Source organism: Carcharhinus amblyrhynchos, chromosome 23, assembly GCF_965287045.1.
Source record: "Carcharhinus amblyrhynchos chromosome 23, sCarAmb.v2.hapA, whole genome shotgun sequence".
Lineage (NCBI taxonomy): Eukaryota > Metazoa > Chordata > Chondrichthyes > Carcharhiniformes > Carcharhinidae > Carcharhinus > Carcharhinus amblyrhynchos.
In genome coordinates this window covers 10,450,994-10,470,953 of record NC_137346.1, presented here as the reverse complement: position 1 = coordinate 10,470,953, position 19,960 = coordinate 10,450,994, and the positions used below count along the sequence as shown (strand labels likewise).

The following is a 19,960-nucleotide window of genomic DNA, read 5'->3' as shown; positions in this document are numbered from 1 at the left end:
TAGTGGGCGGGGCTGGAGGAGCGCGGCGAGATGAAGGGGACTCAGCGGGTGGTGGGCGGGGGCTGGAGGCGTGCGGCATGATGAAGAGGGCTGAGCAGGCAGTGGGCGGAGTTTGGCGCTGAGATCTCGCGGGGCGGGGCCCAGCCTGAGGCGGCTTCTCGCGGGAGTTGGCGCGCGCGGTGTGCATTGGGAACACGTGTGGCGGCGCCGGGGGTTTGCGGACGGAGCGGCCTGGACACGGACACTGCCACCTGGGGCCTGAGCAGCGGCCTGCTGCCTGCCTCTCCCCCAACCCCCCTGAAGCCGGCGTCCCCGAGTGAGTGTTCAGCTGGTACTCCTGTTTGAGGCCTACCGCCGCTGGCCCTTGCGGGTGGTGGTGGAGGATTCAATTTAACCCATTCCCCTCCCTCTCACTGCGGCTTCCCCCCTCACTGGAACCCGGAGAGCCGCCCGCCAGGCCGGGCTGTCCCGCTGCCTTCTCCGAGTGACCCGACACGGCTGAGCCCAAGGTCGGGCGGAGCGTTTGGGGGTCTCGGGGCGGGGGTGGTGGGTAGGGGGTGTAGCGGCGGCGGCCTTGGAGTGAGGCTGGGCCGCTTGGCTGCACCGACACTATCCGGGCCATCGGTGGAGGTCACTGGGCGGCCGCTGTTCACCTTCACCGAGGTGTGGGGGGGGGGGAGCCGGAGGCTGTCAGAGCGGGGGGAGGGGGGCGAGGCAGCTCCATGCTGACAGGAATAGAGAGAACAAACCCAGACTCCAACATCATTGCGGGAAGGTCAGAGCTCGCAGCTTTGTACAGAAAAGATCAAGCCTGAGATTGGCTTCACTTTGACTGGGTGTTGTCTCAAAAATAACCGCTTGTGTCTCTTGTAGCGTTTGTCTTTCACTGACTTGTTACTGGGCAGGTTATAGAACCTTTCACCCCACACACACATACACATACGGACACGCGCACACACTCAGATGCACACATACACTTAAACACACTGACACATGCACTCACACTCAGATGCGCGCACACTTGCGCACGCAGTCACACTGACACACCCTCACACTCATGCATACACGCACTCAGACACTGATACACCCGCTCGGACACGGGCTCGCGCCCTCACGCTAGTACAGTTTGTTAAAGACTTGTCCCTCTGTGTTGCCTCTCATTTGTATGTGTGAGATTCCCAATTCCATATTCTCGTCAGAGTCACTTTAATTGGGCCATGTGTTTTCTGGCAAGGGGCATGTCAGTCACGCTGCTTGTGTCCTGATCTGCACTTTGTGATAGCGAGAGACTTGTTGCAGAAAGAACTCTGCACTTATTGTAATTTGCTTTGATTTCAGCTTTAGCTTTTTCTTTCAAAGTGCAAGAATGACGTCGTCATCAGGGATGCAGTGACAAGTAGCGTTAAGGGTCATTTGGAAATGGCGTAACTTCTCTTTTTGAAAATATTTTAGCCAAAAAAGAAAATATTTGAAATAACAATATTGTGGGTGGAAACATTGGCTTGGAAATCACAGCTTCAGCCTCAGCTAAGATTTGTAATATTCTCTTCAGTCGTATTTTGAAATGTTTCATTGCACAAGTTTGTCTGATTTGATTTTGTTATTACAAGTGGGCAATTGGTTGAATCGGAAATAACCTCCAAAGGATCTTGGCCCTTGATGTTGAAATCACTGCTCTAATTGTGCTGATGGTGCTCCATCTTAAAATGGGCTACCTTTCTGATGCCCTTTTCTTATCAGTTCTGTGTTTCTGGTGCCGCTCCCAAAGTAAGTCAACCTTGTTTCTGTGCAAACACGACTTTGTGACATTTTCATGTACCCAACCTAGGGTGACTTTCGATTAAAACAAGCATCGGAACTGCTGGTTGGGTGTAGGGAGAATGTGAGAGTGAGTGAATGCAAGAGGGTAGGATAAGCATGGCTGGCATTCTCTGTTTATATGCAATTGCATTCCAACTTCTGTTTACTTTCTGCATATGGGGAGTTGAAACCAGTTTTATTTTGAGGGGGGAAGGGCATTTTTTTAACAGCCGTATAGAAATATTTTGTGCTTCATGTATGGCAAACTAGCCATATTCATTTCTCCTGTGTTGTGAAAGGGTATTTTGGAAGTTCACTGGTTGTTTCCGTGGGTTACAGGCCTTCAGTGAAAGAAGACATCACGTGGTGATGGGTTTCGGGGGTGGAGAGGGGGAGAGGAGAATAACAAACGTTGAACCCAAGGAGGGTGTGTTTCGGAAAGTGGGGTCGGGTTCCAGAGTACAACTTTGGTTGCCAAGCCTTGAGCTGCTAATGTTGGGTGAATGAGGTGTCACAGTTTGGGAGGTCAATGTCATCAGACTGAAGAAAGGTTGAAAATGGAAGGCGGGACTTTGTGCTGTTTCCAAATCTGAATTTTAAATGGCAGCCAGGGTTGACTGGCGAATTGGACTTGTTGCGGAGTCTGATGCGGGGCTTTTGGATCAATATTGTTATTTTTGGAGAGTAACTGAGGAGAAAGGAGATGGCACTGAGACTGGGAAGGAATGGAGGTGAACAAGTTGCCATGCTGGCTGCTATTGGTGGACAGGAAAAGTCTGAGGTTTATTGGGCATGGATTAAGGGAATATGTGGTTGGTCTTGTAGATTTGCTGGACAAAACACGTGGACTCCAAGCTCGGGGTGATGCTGCCGGACAGTTTGTGAAGGAGAAAGCAACAAGAAACTCTGTTTGAGATCCTTGTATGTCAGGTGTTCAAGAAGATGGTCAATAAGCAATGAAGTTATCTGGGGCCTTCCTATGGCAATGTTTTGGCAGGGGTTAGTGACAGCTGGTGAAGTTTAACCGTAGAATGTGCTGTCCATAAGAATCTTGAATTTGAGCTGTCTTATTGATTATAGGCAAACGTCCACTACCCGATGAACTGCAAATTATGAATCACAACGGTCCCTATTTGTGCTGTAGCCAGTATTCAGAACGTAGGATTGTTGGGAGTGAGGAAAAGTCACAACAGCTGAAGTAAGGCACATACTTAGTTGGGAATGAGGAATATTTGGGGCAGGGTTAAGTGTGGCATATGCTATAATAGTCTGTGCTTGATGTTGGCACTGGGTGCCTGGACTTAATCTCTTGTCGGGAGGGGAAGAAGACTTAATTTAACATGCAAATTGTTTTTGAGTCATATCCATGATTAGAGACTTGGGCAAATGCTCAACTGTACAGACACACTTGGTACTGACAGAATTTGAGTGCCATGGCTAGAACTAGCATTGACTGTTCCAGATGTCTTGCCCAGCTCAGGATGAATGGGTGATGTGGTTTTTAGACTGTGCTCCAGGATTGCTGGTGGCAGATCTAAGAGCATGGCACAGTGGTTAGCAATGCTACCTCACAGCACCAGGGAACAGGGTTTGATTCCAGGCTTGAGTCACTGTCTGTGTGGAGTCTGCACATTTCACCGTGTCTGCTCTGGTTTCCTTCCACAGTATGAAGGCTGTGCTGGTTGGGTGTGTTGCCCAGGCTAAATTCTCCTTCAGTGTACCCAAACAGACACCAGAATGTAGCGACTAGGGGATTTTCACAGTAACTTCATTGCCGTTTTAATGTAAGCCTATTTGTGACACGAATAAAGAAACTAAAAAAGAGTGGTAACTCCAGAAGAGTTTAAAATTAACAACCAAAAGAGAAAATGCTGGAAAATCACAGCAGGTCTGGCAGCATCTGTAAGGAGAGAAAAAAGCTGATATTTCGAGTCCAGGTGACCTTTTGTCAAAGCATTAACAATTAACATTAGTGTAAAATTAGCAAGTAGACATTGGATAAGCTGCTGGTGCTTGAGGTTGATAAAGCACTGGCACCAGGTGAGACTGCTGTAAGAATACTGAGGGAAGTGAGGGTGAAATCTGGAGGCACTGGCCATCATTTTTCAATCTTCCTGAGACTTGGGCGGTGCCAGAGGACCGGAGAATTGCAAATGTTGCACCCTTGTTCTAACAGCAAGCTAATCCCAGTAACTACAGGCCAATCAGTTTAACTTCAGTGGTGGTGAAACTTCTAGAAACAATTTTGGGCTAAAGTGAATAGTCACGTGGATAACTGTAGGTTAATTACAATAAATCCTTGCTGGATTTCTTTAGGCAAATTGTGTTTTGTTGGAGTTATTTTTGAAGAGGTACCAGAGGGTTGTTGAGAGTAATGTTGTTGATATGGTTTATGTGGATTTCCAGAAGACATTTGATATGAAATCACAGCAGTCTTATGAGTAAGATTGTAGCTTATAAAAGAGACAGTAGCAATATGGTATTGAAACAGGTTGAATGATAGGAAACCGAGCTGTGGCTAAATAACGTTCTTTGGGCTGGAGGAAGGTTTATAGGGAGGATTCCCCAGTGATTGGGACCTTTGTTTTTCCTGATGCATAATAATAAGCTGGACCTTGGCATACAGGGCATAACTTGCAGTTGATATGAAATTTGGAAGCATTGTGAACTGAGGAGGAACTTTGAAAGGACATACATAGGTTGGTGGAATGAGCAGACGGATGGCAGGTGAAGTTTAATGAGGAGAAATGTGCAGTGCTTCATTTTGGTAGAGACATTGTGACATAAAGGGTTCAGCTTTAAAGGACGTGTAAGAGCAGATGGACCTGGATATTGATCTTTTGTGCCTAGCTAAGAGACAGATCTCACTTGAAAGACAGTACCTTTGGCAGTGTAGCATTCCTGCACTCTGTAAATTGCGTTATATACTCTTGCATTGAGAATTGAACCCACATATTGGGGTTCAGTCACCAGCACTACCAAATGTGCATGGCTGACAATCCCAGGACCTCAATGGATATCACAGAATAGAATCCCTACAATGAAGAAGGAGACCGTTCGGCCCATTGAGTTTGCACTGACCCTCTGACAGAGCATCCCCCCCAAGCCCTATCCCCATAGCTGTGTGGATTTATCCCGCTAATCACTGTAACCTACCCATCCTGAGACACTGAGGGGTAGTTTTCCATAGCTGATCCACATAACCTGCCCATCATTAGAATGTGGGTGGAAACCGGACACCTGGAGGAAACGCACACAGACACGGGGAGAACATGTGAACTTCACACAGATGCTGACCCAAGGCTAGAATTGAACCTGGGTCCCTGGTGCTGATGTAGAGATGCCGGCGTTGGACTGGGGTAGACACAGTAAGAAGTCTCAACACCAGGTTAGAGTCTGACCAGTTCATTTGATAGTAATCTTACAAGCTTTCGAAAGCTTGTAAGATTACTATCAAATAAACTGGTTGGACTCTAACCTGGTGTTGTGAGATTTCTCCCTGGTGCTGAGGCAGCAGTGCCACCTACTGTCACTGTGCCAAGCTGGAGACCAGTGGGTAAAATGTCACGTGGTTTGCAAGTAACCTACCCTCTAATTGTAAACCATCAATAATGGAAACTGTACAATCTTCAGATCATGGTTTCCAAGCATTGGGAGGATAGGGAAGCGAGAATGAAGTTGTCGAAAGCACTTTGTACATGGCCGTAGAAATTATGCTGTTGTGATTGGCCCTTGATGTCTCCCAACAGCATGGTGGGGTGGGGGTTAATTACTGACCCAGTATCTGATCAGGATAAGCCATGGGATTGGTGAGAGCGGCTGGAATATGAAAGATTGCCAGGCTTCCGCAATGGGGAAATTGATTCTTGAAGCGGAATCCTTTTTCCAATCGCCCTTGAAGTGATAATTTCTCTTCAGTATGCTTTTGCTTTTTGCTCAGATGTGTAAATGTCCTTGCCTCCTCTTTGAATTGTCTGTATTTGAAATGACTTATTTCCATCTGTTGAGGAAGTGTCAACAGCACTTTGATAAAGTCCTGCAGAAACAAAAAGTGACAGTTTGAAAGGTTAGCCACTCGAGTAAACTGTGTTCAAAGAGGTGTCTCCATCAAAGCAGCAGCTACTGACTGGAATGTTAACCAGCGTAAAATTACTGCTGTATTGAAATGAGGTGGTTGAGATGCCAACCTTGCTGTTTCTGTATGGGTGTGAATTGGCTTTGCCATGCTGTTTGTGCCATCTACTTTTCCTTGGAAACTGTTTCGTGGTGGGAGGCTCCCCTGATTTGACCACTGGACAATATAACACAATCGTTGCCACAAAGGTCACTTTAAACTTCTGTAACTCGATCGTTGTGTGGTCGATGGGAGAGGCTGGGGTTTCTTTCGAAGAGGGAATTTGATCCTTTTTTAACAAAAAAAATCATGCTTCTGAATAGAATAGATGGAGAGAAATAGTACCCATTGGCCCAAAGATTTGAACCAAAGGACACCGATTTACAGAGATTGGCAGCATTCATTGCTGGTGGAATAATAGCATTATAGAAAGGAAACTGGCACCTCTGTCCCAATGGCTGGGGAGGACCTCTCTTTCACTAACTCCCCCCGCCCCTCCCTGCTTAATACGTTATAAACAAGTTTGTAACACATTAAGCAGTTTGGCTACTTTAGAGAGTTTAATAAGCATTTAACACTATGTGCAATTTTTAGCCGCTCTGTCTGATCTCTGTTCCGATCAGCTGTTTGTGGCTTGATGTGTTTTCCGTCGTGGTGAGGTTCTGGGTGTGATTGCTAAATGCCGGGCACAATTGCAAAGTAAGATTAGTTGTGTTCTTGATGTAGGTATTCTGAAGTGAGGAAAATCTCTCAAATGTCTTTTGAGATGTGGATATTGCTGACAAGGCCAGCATTAGTTACCCACCCCTCATTGCCCTTGAACTGAGTGACTTGCGAGGCCATTTCTGGGATGTCGGCGTCACTGGATGGCCAGCATTTATTACCCATCCCTCGGAGCATTAAGAGCCAACCACATTGCTGTGATCTGGAGTCACGTGTAGGCCAGACTGGGTAAGGATGGCAGATTTTCTTCCCTAAAGAGACATTAGTGAACCAGATGGGTTTTTGCAACAATCAACAATAGTTTCATGGCCACCATTACTGACGCTGGCTTTCGATTCCAATTTATTAATCGAATTTAAACTCCAGCTGCTACAGTGGGATTTGAGCCAATGCCCCAGACCATTCGCCTGGGCGTCTGGATTAGTAGCCCAGTGAGTTTGCCAGTACATCACTTTCCCTTTGAAAGGGTGGATTCCCAGGGTGGTAGTGCTGCCCTTAAGAAGAATATATACTGTACTGTGATGTGAAACTGAATTTCACCCCTCCCTCCACCTCCGTGGCTTTGCTGTATTGTGCTGCCAAGGATGAGATTAATTTAAAGTATAGACTAATTCTTGTAATTCCAACCTGAGTGTGCCTGCTTATTCTGTCTTTAGATAAACTTGTAATCAAGTTTACGAATTGCACAGACTTGATTTGTATTATTGTCAGGGTGGGGAGAGACAAATTCTAAATTAGAGGTACCCCCAAATTGGACTGTGTGAAGAGGAACAGTTTAAATTGAATATAATGCCTACCTTGAATAGACTGGTGGTGGTGATGTAGTAAGGCTTGGGTGGTCCTGAACCCATATTTATTTTTAGCAGAGCTTATTCTGCAGAGGGAGGCTTGTCTCAGATGATCGGGTTGCAGAAGTGGTTATTTTGGATGCTTTTCCTATTCAGCACAAGAAGCATGTATGAATAGCGCACTGCTGGGGGTGGGACCTGTCATTTCTCCCCCCTCGCCGTCCATCCCTGCCCTGACCTCTCCTGTTCCTGTTGTTAATTGGAACAACTGCAGGATTACGCTGTAATTTCACTCTGTCTTTGACCTCTACGTCTCCTCCCCTCATCTTAGTAGCCCTTGCCTTGGGAATTCCCCCTCTCCTTCCCACTTCTCCCTTTTTTAATGCAGTCTTGAGCTGAGCTTTACTCTGTTTCCCGTGTCGAATTCCTCCCTCATTGGCATGCTGCCTGCATTATTTTTGTTTCCCTCCAATGCAAGGGTTTTTGGTGTTGAAAGATGTTTTACATTGTCACAGTGGCATGGTGATTAATGAGTATCAGGGCTGCAGTGGATGTCACATACGATCAGCACAAAACTCAGAAGTGAATGTCTTTTTAGGTGAATTGTAGTTCTCCCTTGCCCCTCTCCCTCCCCAAATGCTGTAACGTTTGATACCTCCACACACAATTAATTTTGGCCATAGCCAATAAATGAATTCAAGTTTTGTGATAGATCCTTGGATACTGAGGGGATGAGAGAGCAGATAAATCTCTCATTAGTTGCATTGAGTGTAGATGTGTGCAGCCAAGCTGAAGATTAGCCAATTCACATCCTTAAAGGTGACTGAGTAATCTCTATAATTATAGGCTGGTAACTTAACATTTCTGGCCAGGGAAGAATTAACCTCGGGCATCTACCTAGTAAAACACGAGCATTCAAAAGCGTCTTTTGCTATTGGGGGTGGGGGGAATGGGGTTGGGACTGAAATTCTAAGTGTAGTATGCTTAAGGATGGCATAGTGGCACAGTGATTCGCATTGCTGCCTCACAGCATCAGGGACCTGGATTCGGTTCCCAGCTTGGGTCACTGTCTGTGTGGAGTTTGCACGTTCTCCCCATGTCTGCATGGGTTTTCTCTGGGTGCTCTGGCTTCCTCCCATTGTCTGAAAAACATGCATTGGCCATGCTAAAATTCTCCCTGAGTGTACCCGAACAGGCACCAGAGTGTGGCGACTAGTGGATTTTCACAATTACTTCATTGGGGTGTTAATGCAAGCCTACTTGTAGCACTAATAAATTAACTTTGTAAATTTTAAGACACATTCTTACAGATGCCACCTTGACCTGTAATATTTCTAAATGCTGCAGTGACTGAGGCAAAGACTGAGCATCAGAGACTGCTGGGTTGAACAAATATGAACAAATTGCTTATGAGATGGTGAGTAAATTGGAGTTCAGGCCACTGACCTGCCACTTGGTTTCTAATTCTGGGATTCCTTTGTGAGTTGGGAGAATGCAGCCACAATGCTGGTTTAATACGGGCCACACTACACAAACAGGTGTCTTGTTTTACAAACAGCACTGTATATCACACTTCCATCTTTGGCAGTTGTGAAGCCCAAAGCAAGTTCTGCCTCATCTTAAAAACCTGCACTTATTTTTTGCTACTCGGTTTTTAAGCTCAAATGGGGCCCAACTAGTCTATGCTACTGTTTATTCTCTACGCCACCCTGCTCCCATTATGTTCCAATCCACCTGATTTCTCCTTGTACACTTCCCTGTTATTTACCTCCAGTGCTCTGTGTGGCAGTGATTCTGTCACTAACCACTCTGAGTAAAGTTTCTCCTGAATTCCAAACTGAAGTTATGAATAATAAATTTTACCTAGTGGAGAACATAAATCCATTGGGATTTTTCAAATTCTTTCATGGGATGTGAGCATCACTGGTAGGGACAGTGTTTATTCCTATCCCTAACTGCCTTTGAACTGGGTGCTTTGCTAGGTCATTTTAGAGTTGACTATATTGCTCTGGAGTCAAATGTAGGGCGGCAGATTTAACTTTGAGAAAGGACACTAATGAATCAAATGATCAGCAGTTCCATGGTCACCGTTCCTCAACAGCTTTCAGTTCCAAGTTTATTGATTTTATAAATTAAATTCCACCAGCTTTCATAGGATTTGAATCCATGTTCCCAGCACATTTACCTGGCCTCTGCATTGCTAGCCCAGTGACATTACCACTCAGTCACTGTCTCCCACTGAAATAGTCTTTCACTAAACTTTCAATGCTGCCAACATTGCAGGGGGAAATGGGGCGGTATCAACTATCTAATTGGTAAATGGGTAGATATATTGACTGTGAAATTGGAACAGATGGATCTGAATCATTCCATCTGATTAAACTTGGGCAGCAGTGGGAATGGTAGAATTGACAGCTTGGCTAGATAAAGGAAAATTGGGCAACTTACTTGCAAATGGTACTGTTGGAAAGTACAAGTGGGTAAAGAGCAGCATTGACTTTGATCACTGGGGGAAAGAATGGCTTAGAGTTGCCTTCTGGTCTGGTTATTACAATCAAATTTACTGTAAAGCTTTTCATGATTGATATCAACTCTCAGAAATCTGACCAATTTCAGTTGTCACATATACCTCCCCCATAGTTATATTTCCCATTATTTTCTATTTTGCATTTAAGCCTCATTCGTTAGACTGCATCCAAGGGAACAAAGTTTTTCTATGGGGATGGTATGTGAGAATCTTCATTGGATTTCTTGCTGATGTTTGCAGTAAGCTGCCTTTGAAACTCTTGTCTACTCTGTTTCCTCAGTTCTGACTTTGTATTTTAAATTTGTGGGTTTGAAGGCAGGAATAGCTGAAGTAGGCCATTCGGCCCCTTGAGTCTGCTCTGCCATTCAATTAGATCATGGCTCCACTTTTTCCTGCTATATTCCCCAATTCCCCTGTTTTGCAAAAATCTGTCCCGCACACTCTTGAATGTGCTGAATGAGTGAGAATTCTCAGCTCTGGGGTAGTGAATTTCAAAGATCCACAATGCAAAGAAATTTCTCATCATCCCGGTCCTAAATGACTGACTCCTTAGCTGAAGACTGACAGCAGTTGCTGGACTGTCCAACCAGGGGAAGTGGTGTTTTGGCACCTACCTTGTCAATCTGAGAGCATAAGCCTATTTCACGCAAGCTGAGAAACGATGTATAGAATGAGGCAGTTCTGTCACCTCTATGTAAATCAAAAGCTTTATTATTTATTAATGCCAACAACTGAGGTGCAAATTAAAATATGGATTTAAAATTTATATGTGCCCCTGAGAATCCATGATGGAACTTGTGTCTTACGTAGACCAAAACTTTGGACAGACCCCATGAAGCCAATTGTACCAGAATCACTATACCGCTGGCAGCATAGTGGTTAGCATTGCTGTCTCACAGCACTAGGAATCTGGATTCAATTCTGGTCTCAGATCATTTTGCACATTCTCCCTGTGTCTGTGTGGGTTTCCTTCAGGGTCTGGTTTCCTACCACAGTCCAAAGATGTGTGGATTAGGTTGATTGGCCATGATAAATTTAACCTAGTGTTAGGGGGATTAGCAGGGTAAATGTGTGGGGTAATGAGAATAGGGCCTGAATGGGATTGTGGTCGGTACAGACTCGATGGGCCAAATGGCCACCACCTGTACTGTAGGAATTTTATAATTCTGTTCTAATCCTCAAACTTGCCCTTGCCAGTTTCCCATCTGACTCTCAGTGAGCTGGATTAAGGTATTTCCTGCTCCCAAGTGAAGAGATCATGTGACAGAAGACGCAGTCGTGGTTGATTTGAACAGTTCGCTGTAAGTGGTTATGATTCAAGTGGCCTCCATTAACTTTGTCTCTCGTTCCTTTTTGCAACTCACCACTTCCACTTTCACACCCTGCTATTCAGATCAAACCTCATTCTCCATAGGATCAATGGGGATAAAGTTGTTAGAGAACCTGTCCCTTTTTCCCTCTCCTTCATCTGGGAAACCAATTGCATCTGCATTTCAGTCGGCACAGTGGTTAGCTCTGCTGCCCCACAACGCCAGGCTTCAATTCTGGCCTTGTATGACTGCCTGAGGAGTTTGCGTATTATCCCTGTGTGGGTTTGCTCTTGGTGCTCCAGATTCCTTTTATGCCCCAAAGGTATGCAGGTGTGTGGATTGGCCATGCTAAATTGCTCCTTAGTGTTGAAAGATGTATAGGTTAGAGGAATTAGCAAAGTAAGTGTGTGGGGTTACAGCGGTGGGGGGTGGGCCTGGGTATAATGTTCTTTGAGAGTTGGTGCAGATTCGATGGACCTCTTTCTATACTTTGGGATTTGATGGAAGATAGTGAATTCCATGAAGGATAATTGTGATTGAGTTTTCAAAAGTTCACTTAAAGCATGATACATTTGAGCAGAACAACTGTACGTTCTCTTTGTTCCAGACATTGGCTCAAGTATTTTAAGCCATGTACAAGCAGTACTAATGTACTTACTTCATTATTAATTCACGAAGTAAGTGCGCAGGTACAGCGGGCAGTGAAGAAGGCAAATAGTATGTAGGCCTTCATAGCGAGGGGATTTGAGTATGGGAATAGGGATGTTTTACTGCAATTGTACAGTGCACTGATGAGGTCAAACCTGGAGTATTATGTGCAGTCTTGGCGTTCTTATCTGAGCGAGAATGCCCTTGCTGTAGAGGGAGTACAGCGAAGGTTTACCAGGCTGATTCCTGAGATGGCAGGCCTGTCATCAGGGGAGCCTAAGTCAGTTAAGATTGCATTCAGTGGAGTTTGGAAGAATGAGAGGGGATCCCACAGAAACTTATAAAATTCTAGCAAGAATAGACGGGGAGGATTCAGAAAGAATGTTCCTGACGGTGAGGGAGTCCAGAACTAGGGGTCATAGTTTGAGGATAAGGGGTAAACTTTTATTGGACTGAGGTGAAGAGAAATTTCTTCACCCAGAGAGTGGTGAATCTGTGGAATTTACTACCACAAAGTAGCTGAGGCCAAAATGTTGTGTGATTCCAAGAAAAAAATAGATATAGCTCTTGGGGCTAAAAGAATCAAAGGATATGGGAGGGAAGATGGGATCAGGATATTTAATTTGATCAGTGATGATCAAAATGAATGGCAAAGTACCCTCAAAAGGCCGAACGGCCTACTCCTACTCCTATTTTCTGTATATGAATTCTCACATTGACAGGGAAGCCGTTTGACTGAAAATGATTCTAGTGACTAGAAAGTAACTTATTAATACAAATAGCAAACCCTTCTGTATAAATGTGTAGTCTATTTCTGACGGAATTGAAACTTGAGTTGGGGGAGGGACTGGAGAAGAAAGTTGTCTGGATATCAAATCTACATTTTAAATTGATTTCCTTCTAACATCTGTGCACCGTCATGCACAGGTGCACTCTGAATCTTTTGAATTATTTACCAAAAATGTTCAGAATTCTTTTAAAGATGGGTGTTGGGGGGGGAGAGAGAGGCAGCTGTGGATAAAAGAAGCCTCTGAGCATTTCACAAGATACTTATTACATTTCCAGTTTGAGGTTTGTGTGATATGTCTCCTCTGTCACCTCGGAAACCACAGACAATATGCTTTGCTAACCAAGCCCGTCGGGCTTAAAACTGTTAAGCTTCCAACTCAGTCTTTTGCTTGTGGTCAGTCGTGGCACAGTGGTTAACATGTTTGCCTCTGAATCGCAAGGCATGGTGGCACAGTGGTTAGCGCTGCTTCCTCTGCACTCAGGTTACTGTCTATGTGGAGTTTGCACATTCTTCCCATATCTGCATTGGTTTCCTCCCAAAGTAAGTCTCAACGCCAGCATCTCCACATCATTCCTCCCACAGTCCAAAGATTTGAAGATTATATAGTTTAGTCATGGTAAATGTGTGGGTTTAGTGTTGGCGAAAGGCTTGGGGTGAGGTACTCTGTCAGATCGAGTTGGTGCAAACTCGATGGACTGAATGGCTTCAGCACTGTAGAGATACTTAGATTCTGGGTTCAAGACTCCAAACTCGGGCTTGAGCACAAATGTCACAGACACTAAGGTGCAGTACTGAGGGAACTCAGCACTGTCAGAGATGCTGTCTATTGAATGAGGCCCCTCAGTTTGCTTGGGTGCAAAAACTACTGTGGCATTATCTCATCAAAGGGCCAAGGATATTATTCCTGATGTCCTAACCGATATTTCACCCTTGACCGGCATCATAAATCCAAAGATGTGCAGGTTAGGAGGATTGGCCATGCTAAATTGCCCCTTATAGTCCCAAATTAGGGGGATTAGCAGGGTAAATGCAAGAGATTATGGGGATAGGAAGAGTGGGTGGGGGCCTGGGTAAGATGCTCTGTTGAAGAGTCGGTGCTGACTTGATGGGCTGAATGGCCCCCTGCACTGTAGGGATTCTGTGAATTATCTGGCAATTGTTCAATTGCAGTTTGGGGGAGTTTCTTGGCAAGTTAACTCATAGCAACTACCTTCCCAAAGAGCTTCATTGGCTGTAGAGTGCTTTAAGACATCTGGTTGTGAAAAGCAGTGTGCAAATATTTCTCTTTTTTAAAAAAGAAAAGCTTGCGTTGAGAATGGGTTAGGTGGAAGAAGCTTTTATTTTAAAAGATAAACAATTTACCAGGGAATCCTGGCTTCCCTCAGCCAGAAGCACCGTGACTATATGTAGTAACACTCCTCTGCTTAGATACGCTGGGTTTAGGATTGCAAAGGTAAATGCTGGTGCACTGCCAGAGTAACTCTGCATAAAGTGCTAATTATAAAAACTACTGAAATTTTGAATCAAAACTCACCTGACAGCTGTAAGCATAGTGATGTTGGCTAAGACAAGTCATGGAGCTATATAAATCTGCATGAGTATGCTGTCAGCTTATGATGCTGAAGTAACTTAATGTGCATAGGAAACCATTTCATTGATTAAAATTTCCCTTTGACTCCTATAAACAATGATATTTAGAGAACTTCTAGGTAGTCCACCTTGTGTTTTAGGGTGTTTTTCATCAAGTCTGAGGAGTCGTGTCAACCGTGGCTTGGTTAGTAACTCCCTCTCCTCTGAATCGCAAGGTTCTGGGTTCAAGCCTCGATCCAATCCTCATGCAAAAACAGAGGCTGGTGTAGTGCATTGCAGTGCTGAATGAGTGCTGCACTGTCAGAGGTGAAATCTTAACCTGATGCCCCTCTGCCTGTGGCTCTGTGAGTAATGCATACACCTCTTGAATCGCAGGGTGCTGGGTTCAGGTCCACTCGAGGACCTGGGCACAAATATCAAGACTGCCACTTTGCAGTACTGAGGGAGCACTGCACTATCAGAAGTGTCATCCTTCAGATAAGACTTTAACTGGCTGAATCTTAAAGATCCCACGAAATACGGTGTCCTTTCCAATATTTATCCTTCAACACCACGAACGCCACAACAATCCCACTCAGGCCCTACGCCCATAACCTCACGTATCTACCCTGATAATCCCTCTAAATACTCGGGCGATTTACCATGTGGGAGGAAACAGGAGGAAACCCATTTAGACAGGGAGAAAGTGCAAATGCCAAACAGACAGTTACTCAAGGCTAGAATTGAACTTGAGTTCCTGGCACTGAGGCAGTACTGCTAACCACTGTGCCACTTTGCCATGGGTGGGATTGTTGTCATGCAGGCTAGATGGGCCAGATGGCTGTCTCCTACACTGTAGGGATTCTATGAAAATTGTCTTTCTCCTTGTTGGATGTTAAAGGTTACACCTGTGTCTGAAGTGCATAATACACACACACACACACACACACACACACACACACACACACACGGTTCAAAAGACAGAACTGAACTAAATTTATAAAACACCTCTCACAGCCACTAGGTGCTTCAACGCACTTTACTTTTTGAAGTAACTTTTTGTAAGAAAGAATCTGTGAAAGCCAATTTGCGCACAGCAATGTGATAATGATCAGATAACTTGTTCGTGGTGTTCATATATCCTATTGGTATATTAGTTCATCTGTCTTGCAGTAGTTGAGGAATGAATTTAGGGCAGAACTTTCTTTCACACATAATACCATGATGGGATCCTTGCCCTCAAAGAATGGCTGTGATAGGCTGAGAAGAGTACTTGTGACAGTGCAGTATTTCCTCAGAATGGCAATTCTCTATTCATATGTGGACTTGGTGATCTAAAAATTACTTCCTGCAGATGACACTTGCAATTACGATTGAGATTATAATCTAGGCGAGAGAAGAAACAGTTGTATACAATGCACAACATGTGAGACTTTTGAGAGTTGGCACATTGCAGCTCTGACATTGAGTCTTGGCTCTGTGCACATTTCCAGCAGGAGTCAGTCATGCTCATTGAATAATTTCACTTTGCCTCACGGATATTTCAGTTTGAGATCCCTGTCATTGCCCAGAGGTTGTGACCTCCTGCAAGAATTACCACCATCTGATTCTGAAAGAGGTGCCGATCACAAAACTGAGAAGACCGATGAGAAAGTGTTCCCCTCAAAGCCAATTCTAATCTGTGTGCACGTTTTTAACGTGCTTGAAGGCCCAGAGTGACTGGCACTGAAATGTTTTTCAGTCAGAAAATTTATATTCCTGCATGGGCAACCATCGGTGGTTATTCATGTCGTCTTCAAGGCAGTTTTATCAGAAGATTGATTTTACTGTGGCCATTTGTTTAGGAAGCCTTGAAATCCCTGGGGTTTCATATTCTCCCATACTTCCTCTCTCCCAGTCCCACAATTTGGAATCTACCCCCCGCCCCGTGTCTGTTTGTACCACCTGTATAGTGCATCATTTCCCACATGAGCGGAGATCCTTGTGACCTGCTGAGGTTGTGGGTTTAGTGGCAAGGAGCTCTGCGCAGCAGGATCTGACTAAACTGGCTCCAGATAGGGCAGTTGGCAAGAGTGGAGGTGGCCACCTCATCAGGTTGGGTTGCTTCTTGAATCGAGTCCGAGGTGCTCCACGGTGATGTATTCTAAACCCATTTGAAACCAGAGTCCAGACGACTGGGCAGCAGTTGGTGAGGTTTAAAAATTGGCTACTTCTGGCAGCTGCATGAGATGGTGAAGGTAAGCAACTGCAGTTTAATTACTGCAAGCTTGAATGAAAAGCAGATTGGAGCTTCACAAAATGGCCTCCATCTTTCGTTTCATGTGTGCACATGATCATCCACAGGCACATTAAATTAGAATAACCTACCCTGGTACAGGCCATCACTTCTCGGCCTTTTGCCTAAGATCAAGTGTAGTATCGACATGCTGCACTTGGTTGAAGTCATTGGGTTACATTTCAGCTTCATTTGAAGCAATTTTTTAAAGCAGCATCTCGGCCTTTTGGCAAAGATGCAAATAAGATCAAGCCTTAGAGGAGGAGCTACATCTACACCAATCAGGTTGGATCATGTAGATCAAGCCCAAGACAGGTGGTGAGAGCCCTGTCTTGTCAGCTTGGATCGGGAATATTCCAACTTGTTGGGACTCTGAATTGGGTTTAATTTGAGTTGATTGGATTGGAATAAAGTTTTTTTTTAAAAAAACCTACCCTGGTACAATTGATAGGCAAAGTCTTGGATGATTTCATTTTCCATAGGATTGTCACTTGTACTAAAATGGCCATTCCTGTGTGCTGGCTTTTACAACACTTCAAAAACCAATCACTTTTATGAACGCAAACTACTGTGGATGCAGGAATCTGAAACGAAAACAAAAAATGCTGGAAATTCTCAGCAGGTCTGACAGCATCTCTGGAGAGAAAATAGCCATGGTATGGAGATGAACAAACTTCTGACAAAAGGTCATCCTGACTCTTAACGTTAGCTCTATTCTCTCTCCACAAATGCTGTCAGACCTGTTGAGATTTTCTGGCATTTTTTGTTTTTGTTTCAAAAAATACTTTAGTGGCAGTAACACTTTTTGATCATAAAAGGGCTATGTAAATGTCAGTATTGATTTCTGACATGCTATCTGACTGTGGAGATCATTACAATTGAGCTCAGTATTGCATTTGCAGGAGGGAACTTGGGAATAATGATTGGGAAGTAGAGTCTTGGGAGTTTACATGGTATCGTCTCAATAACTTTGGTGTTATGGTTGATCTTAGTGCAATCCACTGCTATGACAATGGCCAACTTGGAAAGAGCTTGTGATTGGCAGTGGGGTGGAACCTACACCTTGACTGTGAGAAACCTTTCCACTTGTACTCAATAAGATGGTGTTGTGGTGGAATTATTGGGGAAGAGAGGCAGCTTGGACTCTTAGATCAGACATACTTCAATTGTACTTTTAAAGTTTTTAAACATTGACCAGATTTAATGTACCAAGGGTGAAAACATTGCGATTTATTGAATCAACTCCACTTAAACTTGTGTTCATTAGTGTTGCCAGTATCCAGCTTCGAGTGTCTTGGCACACATTATGGTGACTTCAAAGTGACTCCTTACAGTAAAAGCCTTCCTGTTCAAGCACACACCTGTATTAGCCAGCTAACTGGCCAAGTTGATTGCTTTGCAAATATAGGCTATCAACCATATTCCACTCCTTTAGTTCTTGTAGAACCATTGGTTACAGTGTAAAAGGAGGCCATTCAGCCTGTTGTCTGATTCTCTGCAAGCTCAGCTCAGTTGGTTCCACTCCTGCCTTTTCCCTGCAGCCCTGTGATTTGTTCTTCTTTTCAGGCATCTCAATCCCAATTCTGAGCGCCTCGGTTGAACCTACTCTCTTTCCCCAGTCATGACCGAAGTGCATTGTGAATCCCAACCAATTGCTTGTAAAAGAAGCTTTTCCCCATCTTACCTTGAGTTGTCTATCCTGCAGCCAACCGGAACAGTTTTTCAGTTTATTCTCTGGACCTCTTGTGAATTAGAATTTATCACATCTCCCCAGAAACTTTAATTTTCTAAGGGGAGCAGCCCCGATCTGTCCATGTAACTAAAGCTCCTTGCCCCTAGAAGCATGCACCAATCTTTTCTGCTCTCTCTCTTGCCTTTCCTCAGGTGGGACTATCCTTTTGAGGGAGAAAGGCATCAGAAAATGAGAATCCATTATTTGAAGCAATATATAAAGTGCACAAGGTGTGCCTCAGTGTTTGGATCCAGAGGGTTAAGTTCTTATTGTGCAGAACTTTTATTTGGGGATTCAGTAGCATTTAATGGCAAACCTCACAGCCCCAGTAACACAGGGCTTTCTGTACAATCTGGTTTTAGTTTTTAAAAAGGGAAAATAATTTCATTATTGGAGCACTTCATTTTCTTATGCTACATGATGTCTTAAATTTGGTTGTGAATAGGTGAAGTTGGTACTAGTGGAAAAATTGTAGAATGATGCTGAAGGAGGCCATTTGTCTTTACCTCAGCTCGCTTGTAATGCCGTCTAAATTATTCCTCTAACCTTCTCCATGCTCCCGCACCTTTTCTTCCTTCACATCTTTAATTTCCGTTCGGGAAATTAGTGGGCAAACTTGCTTCCACTACGCATTCAGGCAGGGTATCCAAATTGAACTCTGCGTATTTTTAAAATAAATTATTTGCCACCTCCTGCCTCTCTTGCTGCTTTCTTTTTTTTAAATCCTTGGCCTCTGGTTACTTTCTGCCCCGAAGGCAGTTTATTCCTTCACATTCCATCAAAACCTTTCATGACTCTGTACAAATATGGCCCTGTTCCACTCATTGATTCCCCACTGTAGAAGGGAGCCACTCAGCCCATCGAATCTGTGCCGATTTCCCCTCCACATCCCAACAGTGCTATCTCTGTAACCCCATGTATTTACCCTGCTAATCCCCCTATTCTATCTATCATGGGATACTAATGGACAATTTAGCATGGCCAGTCCTCCAAACCTGCACATCCTTGGATTGTTGGAGGAAACCTGAGCATCCAGAGGAAACCCATGCAGACGTGGAGAGAACATGCAAACTTCACACAGTCACCTGAGGCCGAGATTGAACCCGTGTCCCTGATACTTTGAGGCACGAGTTCTAACCATTGTGCCACCTGGCTTGAAGCCAGGTGACTCATAGCTTCTCTCGTATTTCTAGGTATAACTCAAATCCAATAATCCTGGTGGTGTTCACCTTAGATCCTGACAACTTCCCAAAGTGTGCTGCCAGACTCGGGCATAATGCTGGGCCATAATCAGTGATTCTTCTAAATAATACTGTTTAAAATTCAGCGAGATTGAAATACTTTGGAGTTTACAACAATCTCAAATTCCCCTTTCCTGCTGCCTTCAGCAATTGACATTGCACGGCCGTGCAGATGTATGGGATTGGGGGTGATCTAGGGAATTGGATCAGGAATTGGCTAGCGGATAGGAGACAGAGGGTGGTGGTTGATGGTAAATATTCATCATGGAGTTCGGTTATGAGTGGTGTGCCTCAGGGACCTGTTTTGGGGCCACTGCTGTTTGTAATTTTTATTAATGATCTGGATGAGGGTATAATTGGGTGGATTAGTAAATTTGCTGATGACACCAAAGTCGGAGGTGTGGTAGATTGTGAGGAAGGGTGTCATAGTTTGCAGGAAGACT

At 44.4% G+C, this 19,960-nt stretch overlaps 1 protein-coding gene and 1 long non-coding RNA gene across 2 annotated transcripts in view; one reads left to right on the top strand and one right to left on the bottom strand.

Moving 5' to 3' along the window:
• LOC145357273 (uncharacterized) overlaps nt 1–19,960 on the bottom strand; it is a 299,761-nt gene that overhangs the window by 25,947 nt on the left and 253,854 nt on the right. The window lies entirely within an intron of this gene.
• The window catches only part of akap1b (A kinase (PRKA) anchor protein 1b), a 59,729-nt gene continuing 39,928 nt past the window's right edge, over nt 160–19,960 (top strand). The window contains exon 1 of the mRNA XM_080210467.1: nt 160–316. The gene's annotated coding sequence lies outside the window, so the exon portion shown is untranslated. The remainder of the gene's footprint in view (nt 317–19,960) is intronic.